Below are 10,213 nucleotides of genomic sequence, written 5' to 3'. Positions count from 1 at the left end.
GCGGAAAAGGGGAATTGAAGTTTGCCGAGGTTGTAAGAGGAGACGCTGGTAAATATCTTCCTGCCTTCCTTCTACGGTTCCTTTCAACGCAGCGCCACCGGTCGACCCAATCCACATCGTCGTTCCTAGGAACCGATCCGTTGGAGCCGCAAACACGCCCGCGTTTCGAGAACGTAGCGTTTTAGCGTCGGTGATTCTTCCGCTTCTATCCGCTTCTCGGGATGCTTAATTTAATAAGATGACTGTCTTTTTCTTAATTCACAGAGTATCGAACATTACAAGTGTTGCTCTAGCGGAGATCTGAATTTACTCGATATACATTGGCGTCTTGCAAAGAAATTTGCAATGTTTCTTGTCTACGCGTAAAGTATCATCATGGATTAATTAAAAAATTAATTTTTTTGACAGTGGTTTCTGCGATGTCACTGTTGAGTGAGCGGCATTAAATCGTTTAGCGATATTATTAGAATTATCTACATAACGTTATAATGCTTGTATTACGACGCGTTTTACATGAGACAGATTACGCTTATCGAATTCATTATCTTAGATCCTTTGGCGGCATTTTCCGTGAAAATCTTTCTTCGCCGTAGAGAATTAAATTGCCATCTCTGACAACACGAAGCAAATCCTCGAGCGGAAAGCGTGCAATCGTCGGTCGAAGACATCGTCGACTGGTGGTGACTGGCGAAAAGTAGCCGGATTGCAGAGGAATTGCCGAGAGTTGGCGGCATATCGTCGCGCGTTTCTCGAATGGCTGCTCCGGTTGCTTTCTCGTAAGACGATTATGTGAAAGGAAAGGGGAGGGAAAAAAAAGGAAAAAGAATTGAAAATGTCAAGTTGAAAAGTGGAGCTCCGTGACCGGTGCGAGCGGACGGTGGAGGGTTAGAAGAGCATATTGAAAGAGGCATATAAAAGGAGCACGAGTGCCGAAGAAGGAAAAATCCCCGCGGGCGGAGACGAGGATAGATGGAAGGAGGAACGAGCATCCTCGAAGAGACAAAACGAGCCGTTGGAGATTCACTCCCCCGTTTCACTTCTCCTTCCATCCCGCGCGTCAGCCGTTTCTTCATTTTCCGTACAACCTCCTGGTTGTACGAGCTCGCGAATGGGGGAATCGTCCCATCCCTCTCCTCCCTTCCGTCTCTTCGCGAGGAGGACACGAAAACAAGTCGGAGACTCGGCGGAAGCGGAGGAAGAGAAACGGCCTGCCTACGTGGCGCACCGCGCTCTTTCGTTACCGACATCGCGGTTTGCCTTTTACATTATATTTATTTTACTTCATTTTTCGCGGGATAAATGTCTTCGGGGCTTTACCAGTCGGTTAGGAAAATACTTTGATAATGTCCTCCTGTGCCGACCTCCTCGGCTCGTCTCGTCTCGTCTCGTCTCGTCTCGTCTCGCTTCGCTTTGCCGCGAGCCTTTGGTTTCCTTCTTCGCTCGCGCACACGCGGAACAGAGGAATAAAATAACCCCTACCTGTGCGTTTGTTACGTCTACTGAGAGGAACTAATATTGTGGAATCTCCTCGCGACTCAAAGCAAGTGGATATTCGGGTGTAACGTCGCGTCGATGTTATTAGCAAATAAAAAGACAATCTCGAGGGAGAAACTCGCAATTTTTTCTTACAGATTTTCTATTTGCAAGAGTGCATTTTTCAAAAATGTTTAACGCTTATAGGAATTCTTTTTTTTTTTTTATTACCGATTGTATAAAATCAAAATCTTTGAGAGAGAATATATATGAGAAAAGGATGGAGGGATGGGAAGATCTAAATTTAATTAACGCAAATTATAACGGAAAGAACTCGGCTTAAGAACCGTCACGAAACTCTTCATCAAAGATGTGCCAATTCTCGATGCCGAGAGTTGATTGTTTCTTAATGTTCCTTTTTTTCGGCGAACGAGGGAGGAAGGCACGATTGACATTGGCGAAACATCCAGACCATTTTTACGTAGCAGTAATTCGAGAGGAAGGTTTGGACGTAGCGGCGTCGAGAATCGACTGATTGTGCGAGTCACGAGGAGGAGAAAGGAAGTGCTCTTCCCTCGAAGTTTAACGAGGTTACCGGTCAAATCGAACCGGTGAAACGATCTCAATATGACTTCTGTTCCGATCTTTCTTTTATCCGCATGAAATCGCGTTTCTCGCTCGTTTCTCAAAAGCTTGTTTCGGTAGCTTCGAGCTTGTTTTGGTTCCTTCTTAAACGACGCTAAAATGAAGGGATATGTCATCGATTTAGTGTCGTATTTTCGTATTTAAAAAAAAATGCTAATGTCATTTGACGAAGCAAACTTTGTTTGACAATGTGTAAATTATTAATGAGACTCATTAGTATGTAAGAAAATAAAAAATTAAACATCGCGGAAAGTCGCGCCACGCGCTGATTTTTCTCGCTGAGAATGATAATATAAAAAAATTTTCACCGCAAATTTATATGCATCGACATTGCATAATCAAAAATTTACGTAATACCAAACTCAACCATTTAAAAAGCAAGGGAAATTAATGTTTATAATGTTTTATTGATGTTACGATAACATTATCGATAAAATAACATTTCCATGCAATTTATGCAACATCGGTTTTATCCGGGATTTTCGTGTACCCAATTTTATTAATTGCATACGGTTATTAACACGAATTAGCGTTTCGTGCATACAAGCCCGGCTTCATGTATTAGCTTTTTCTTCCTATCGTGTCTTCGTTATGTTCGTTGGTGTTGTGTGTATGAAACTCTTTTAATTAAATGGAACGTATGTACATAGGACCTCTTTAATCAAATTGATGATATAATTTACAATATAATTTATATAATACAAATATATATATATTTTGCAAGATTACGCGTTAGTGAAAATATTGAAGAGATGCTGCGTTTAATTATGTTATCATTTTGACAAGTATCTATGCGAAAATATATGCGTATCAACACATGGAAAAAGACAATCTCACATTCCTGCCGCCTTAAAATATTAATTCAGTTACTTGCTCGGGTGTAAAAAATATTTTTTTATTCTCTCCCGAAAGACAATTCAATTATTCTGTTTTATAAGCTTTTTTGCATCCTTCTCGTGAATTATACCACTTGATATTCGGATATCTCGTTGTAAAATCTGAAGGCACGCTGTTAATAAATTACTATCGACGCGATAATAAAATCTCGCGATCTCCTCGTGTCGTTATTATTACTTAAAATCTTTTTCTCTGCAGTCGCGAAGAGTAGGAAACTATCCATAAAAGGGGGGATTTTTCGGATATGACACGGATATCGAAGTAAACTAATACTTGTCCGACGCTACGTACGGTCTCGTTAATTAAGCCGTGCAGAGGTTACAATGACGTATCGGAGATATGTAGCGTTTGAACTTTGATGAGAACGATGTCCGTATAGGGGTGGTTAATGCGGTGACACGCACTGGGACACCCCAGGAGGGAGTGGCCGAGCCCGGCCATCCTGCTCAGTCGATAATTACTTACCCCCGGCTTAATGCGGCCAGCTCATCAAACTGTGTGTGAAATATCGTTTTCGCGCGCGTATATGCGCGCGCCCGTGTCGGCGACGTAACGACGAGATACATATTACGAGGCTCGCAGCCAAAATGCATCATGCTCGACGTACGATATTAACTTGAGTCATTAATGTCGAAAGCGTCGTGTTCCCTTGAAACTTTGCGTAACCGTAGCCGTGTGATAAACTTTCGCCCTATCTTTTTTCTCTCTTTATTATAGAAAGAGGAAAAGGTATCCCGTATCTCTTCTTTATAAACATGCGATATATATATATATATTTATATATGTTTATATCGTTACATTTATATATGTTTATATTGTGCGTTAATTTAATCGTATTGTGTTTGTTTCAGATGACGATTCACGATCTTTCCGCATGCTTTCTGCTGTCACGTGAGTACGAACAAATTAAAGAATTTTTTTTTTAACAGCTACTACTACAGGTAAGACTGCATTGTTGCAGCTAATCATATATTGTGAAAAATTATACAAATGGAGCGATATATCGCAAAATCGTTAAAAATATTATTTAATCAAAAAGTTGGCCTTTAATGACACATTAGGTACATTTTAAAAAAAAAATTTTTTACTCGTGAACAAATGAAGCCGAAGGGAGAAAAATAATCATTTTGTACGAAATGCAAGAGGGAATCAAATAGCAGGGCTATAGCTACATGGTGGGCGGAATTTTATTTACCGTGAACGGGGATTGCATCTCCTACCACTGTCTCGCAATGAGAAAGGACAAGCTACGACGACCTCCGCAACCTTTTTCAATTACAGGCATGAGATTGTGTCGCGATGTGGTATCGGGGAAAGAGGTTCGACCGACCAGACCGTCTGACTTTAAAAGTAGCAGTGGAAATAATTAAGAATTGGCAAAATTAAAAATCTATCCCGTCCAACACATTGCGGCAATCCTCTCACAATATTTTCCGCCCTTTTTGCTTCTCCTCTTAATGCATTACGTGCGTTAAAGTACGATGAAGGAATCTATCTCCCAAGTGAAGCACGATAATTAGTGTTTTTCGTTAAAAATTCGACTGCAACTTGCCATCAATAATTCTGCTCTTTAAAAAGAATTAAACTTTATATTTTTAATATTTTTTATCGATGAGAATTTGATCATCTTGTCAAGAGATTGATCCTCGAGCAAAACATTCGTAAATGCTGACAATACGAGTTCGATATTATTTGGCTCTTTTAAAGAAGATACAAAGCTGAGGATATTTAAGATTATTTAGCGTTCGACGGATTCCCTTGTAAATTCCAATCCAAATTTGATGTGAACGAATTTCACAGAAGCGAAATGGAGCGTTAAGCGGTAGTAGCGCGATAAAATGAATTTTGGCATGCTCCTCCGCGATCGCTTCGCTTCCTATTCAAGGGTTCCTTATTCTCCCTCAGGAACGTAGAATCGTCTGCGTGGTCTCTGGAAGTCGGCAAAGTTTTATTGGTCGAAGCTGCGTACGTGATCGGAATAGAAATCGCTGCACTTCGATCGCACTCGCGGATCACTTTACGGGTGTGTAAAAGCGACGATATAATGTAAAGCCCTTCTTGAACAAATTAAATGTCTTTGCAGAAGCGTCCTGGAAAAAAATGCACATTTTCCAAGTAAAACAAACTAATAATATATCAATTTCTCTTTTGACATATTCTTCAAGATAGTAATATTTTTTTTATTAGGCGAAACTACAATACTCGGCATAATTTTTCAATAAATTTCCTTCTCGTATGTATTTTATTAAGACTTATATCTTTGATGAGATTTATCATTATATTTCTTTCTTGCGATATACTTTTATATTTTTATAAATTATAATTTCTTACAACACACATACATATACAAAAAATAAAAATAATTCCAATTTTTAATTATATTATACATAGTATATATAAATTGCAACGCGCAGAGTATTTTCTATGACATGTTAATTATATATGTAATGTTACTAATATATTTTTTAAATACTTTATTTTAATTTTCATTCACAAGCATTCAGCAAAGTTTCATTTTTAAATTAATGCGACTACCGGCATATATTTGTCGAGTATGTTATTATTTGAAAATGATCAAAATTCAAGTTTGTGGAAAATAGCCACCCGAGCGCGCCCGCTGTGCTTTCTTCAACGGCAAACATGTCGCGATAAATTTTCCGATATCGTCAGGGGTGTGCTCGAGTTACGTACAACCGGTCGTAATTTCAATTAGTAAACACAATTACTGGCCAATTACTGACCGAGGAGCCGTCTGGCCAGCCGGTGGCCACGACAGTCCTGATTGGTTGACTTCATCTTCTCTCTACCATGCATTTTGTTACAATATGCGTTCAAGGGACAGCCAAAATATCACTTCTTATGCATCGAAAGTATCTCGTTGCCATTTTTTTTTTTGCGTAGCACATTTTCTACTCTATAAAAAAATAAAAGAGTAATGATCCCAAGTGTGAATTATTTGAAAATTAATGTTAGCCGCTTTATTAAACTCTGGTGGGGGGTATATATAAATTCGCTCTACTCACAATGTTCACAAGGATGAAGAATCTAATAGACGTCTCGCTTAACGTATTGCATATTAAGTACAATAGTCGAGAGTTGGGTGCGCGCGATTATTCGCGCGGTAGAGATAGAAATGAGACGAAGATCAAATGCTCGTTCGCGGATAAAAAGGAAAAAAAAATGGAAACGAGTTCCGGCCATATTAACGCGCTCGTAACACGATATCAGCTGCTATTTCGCGCGTGCCTCATCCAGAGATTTAATTGCGCGTTTAATTTATTCGAGAAGAGCTGCTTTTGTTCTGTAATCGAGCGAAGGCGCGAAACGGAAGATTACTCGACTCCGTTGCATCCCTGAATAACGAAGCGCGACGAGCATTGCGTAAGCAGGTTCCCTCCCCCTTTTATCTCTCTTTCCCCCCCTCCCCCCCTCCCATCCTCCCCCGATCTTGTCGACCCCTTGAAATCGAAGAAGGCCGTAAGACTGTAACGGTGGCCGTTGCCTCCTTCGCCCAGATGCGTGCTTCGTTCACGGCTCGCTTTATTACACCGCTTTTCTCTGCCTCTCTAGCCGGCTGCTCCTCTTCTATCCACCCTCTCTTTTCTTCCGTTGCGCTGTATCTCAAATCAATAGACACTTTTATGCAATATCGTCTTTCTAACGCGTATAACGCGTAACGCCGACGTCTTCAAATTCCACGATCCTTTCATCCTTCTCGGGGAAAGAGCGTGAAAGAGCGACGCGACTCGTCGCAGCGTCTTGTCTCTTTAGCGATCTCATATAAGAAACTTGAATTGTATCTCTAAATAATTGATTTCTACGAGTTTTAGAGCAAAGGTCCTTTTCGTAATAAAGATGACATTTTTTTTTTTTTTTAATTCGCAGCAATTAAAAATAATCGATACATTCGTGTTATTCGCGTCTCGAAATTTCTTCCCGCGCATTTATATATTATCGTCCGTTTGAAAGCCGCGTACGCTCCCGTCAACCGAAAAAGCTTGCTTAGCGGCCGGATATTAGACAGACTGTGACATCCGGTCGTTGCAGCGTTTTATACATGCCACGCGGAGAGTGTCGAATTTTGCGTTCGATCGAAAGGGCGCTCACCCTCTTCACCCTCCGTAGTGACGCCACTCTCCTCGGTTAAGGGCGGAAAGGTCTTGGCAATTAATTTTCGCGGCGTTTCAGTTTACACGCTTGCTCATTATCCCCTTCACCCCCCTCCCCCCCCCTTCGTGTTACACCCTCGCCGCTCCTTTCTTCCCCCACTATCTTGAGAGAATTATAAATACGACGTGATGTAGAGACCAGAATTGCGAAAAACGCTCATCAAATGACATTTTCGTTGACGCTGGATAAATGCGAATTTTTCTAAATCAATGAACAAGCGAGTATTGCAAACAATATGTAATGCCATGTAAGCCAGACAATCGCAAAGATAAACGAAAGTAGGATGTCGCTATTGCGAGATTGCATCGCGGTGATGTAGCGATGGTTTTTTTTTTTTTTGACTCACTTTGGTTCGAGTATCAATAACCGTGATTAATATGCGTCGCTTTGCTTGTGCCAGGACACACGAGACCAGTCCCCGTCCGTAGTTTTCCGCTCCGAAGCGAATTCACCGTCCACCACGTTGCTACTTGATAGTCGAATTCCATTTCATGTTCATTAAACGCGTATTTGTGTATTTCCGCCGTCGCTGCTCTTCCGCCGCGTGCCTCTCGCGATATATGTTATTAATTATGCGCGGTCGGTCGCCGATATGTCAGCCAATAGGGGAACAGGCCGAGATTCGCGTTGCGTAGAATTTTATGCACGCCGAAATGGTTATTAACCGTATTTGCAGCGCGCTTGGATACATTGAATTTGATCTCTATTCGTCATAGAAATTAAATTTTAAAGGGATTATTTTTTTTCGCGATTATATAAAAAAAAAGGATGCGATATAAAAACAATTCACGTGAGAGAAAATTCACTTGCACGCGTTAGCCACCACTCCCGCTCTATTATTAATTACCAAGTTACCAAACCTGTTTGGACCATAACGCCAGCTATTTAATAACAATTATTATCCTGATAATCCTCGTAAACTCGTTGCGGCAACGAAGAAAGACCGGAAAGATGCGAGGGGGTGGGAAAAAGTGGTTGGCAAGGGGTGGTTAGGCGTTACGAGGATTTACGAGCGGTCCTATTTCATGCGTCTAACCAGCTGCGGGGACTCGCTACTAGCGAGGTCAGCGAATGTAGGAGGGACGAAGGGGGAGTGCGTATACTGGGTGTGTATTAAGGATTCACTAGGAATTTATTTTGCCGGAATATCGAATATCTCTTAAATTATAAACGATTGCAAACTGGTTTTTATTTGAAAATAGCTCTTTGGTATTTAATAGAATCGTATATTTTATTTAATTTCTGGTTTACAAAAATTATACATCCTTTCAAAAATCTTAAATGCGTGAGTTTCTTTAGCGGTCAATTAAAAATGCTGAGTGATGGAACGCGCGAAATATTGGCCCGATGTTTTTCGAAGTGCAACTTTTCGAAAAGAGCGCAGGAAAATACGGTGAAGCGGGTGTTCCGTGTATAGAACCGCGAGGCAATAGTTTTCAGCTACCAGTAGTCATTTGTAACTCGAAGCCGGGGAGAGAAGTCAGGTTTATCACTGCCATAAAGATCTCGGCATCCTCCCGGCGTTGTTGCTCAGCCTATACCAGGCGAGCGAAGCCAGTTAGCAAAGTGGCGAAGCGACGACCATTCGCGTCATCGTCGCGCAATTTATGCAAATTAGTGCAGCTTCTTTTGTGCAAGCCGCTATTCGTTGCGAGACAAAATCTTAAGAATGTTCTTCCTCTCTCTCTCTCTCTCTCTTTCTCATTCCAAAGACAACTTGTGCAAAGAAAAAAATGTCTCTCTCTCTTACATTATTTTATCAGGAAAGGAAAATATGCCAATTCTCATTTCTTTAGAAAGAAAACAATTTTTGAATTATTTACCGAAACTGAAACTCTTTAATAATTGACATTGTGATAATTTTGTCGAAGCGATTCAATGACTTGATTTTTAATTTTGATATATTTAATCGCAAAAGATCTCGAAAGTACTTCAACTTGCACAGATTAACCACATGTATCATATCATACTCGTATATTATGAAAAATCACGAGTCATCTTGATTAAATCATTCCGAGTGTAATCCGAGTTATCTTGTGTGTGATTATTGATCTTTTTATTTCTTCTTTTTTAGTGTCTATAAATAAATGAATCAAGTATAAAGTACGCACACGATTTCTCGTAAACACTTGTATCATCGCTTAGTATCTTGTTAGGCATATTTATTATTGGGACTATTTTTATATTATTAATAATTTATGAAGTATTACCGGGAAAATTGATTAATTTTTCTACGCGTTTTATTGCCTATTATTTATTTGGTTTAGAAAAAAAATGAAGTATAGTACTCGGCATGACAATTGGTAATTCAACCGCTACATTTCATTTGGGTTGATCGTTGAAGAGTTGTGCGCACGGTTAATCGTCGATAATATAGAAGCAGCTTGCTTTTAGCAAAATTTGATTGGAAGTTTAACTGCCACTATAAAGACATTACTCTTCTAAAAGCTGTACAAACATTAGCAAACCGCGCTACGACAATTTCTCTGCCGCTTTCCGTCATACGATTTACGTAAATTACGCAAGTTATTATAATAAGATATCAATGCCAAACCATAAGACTAAAAATATGAAATTATTTATTTGTTTAATTTTAAATGAAAATGTATATATATATTTTTTTTTAATCGCGAAAAACAGATTTTAACGTGCATATTTTTATTTCTATCTTTTTGTTCTTTCTTTGTCCGTGCATGGTAAAAATATGTCAATTCATGTATTTGTCCTTTTCGATCGATTCGCCTATAACGAAGCTTTCCATTCGGCGAGCCGGCTGTAAATTCATGATTTCGCGCTCATTAATGCAATGCAAACACCAAAGTCATCAATCCACTTTATTACGAGGAAATACTCAGATCTAAAGGCCATAGTTCACTTTGCGTTCACCGTATTAGCTTGATGAGAACATCATAGATGTTCCTGTCCAGCTACTCTCGGTCAATAATTCTTCCTCTAGGTAAGACATTCATCTTGCTAAATGGTCATAAAACCGATATGTGACTTACAGCGTAAATTATGTTTCTTAAAA

The sequence above is a fragment of the Cataglyphis hispanica genome, chromosome 17 (assembly GCF_021464435.1).
Source record: "Cataglyphis hispanica isolate Lineage 1 chromosome 17, ULB_Chis1_1.0, whole genome shotgun sequence".
NCBI lineage: Eukaryota > Metazoa > Arthropoda > Insecta > Hymenoptera > Formicidae > Cataglyphis > Cataglyphis hispanica.
Note: the sequence above shows the minus strand (reverse complement) of the source record.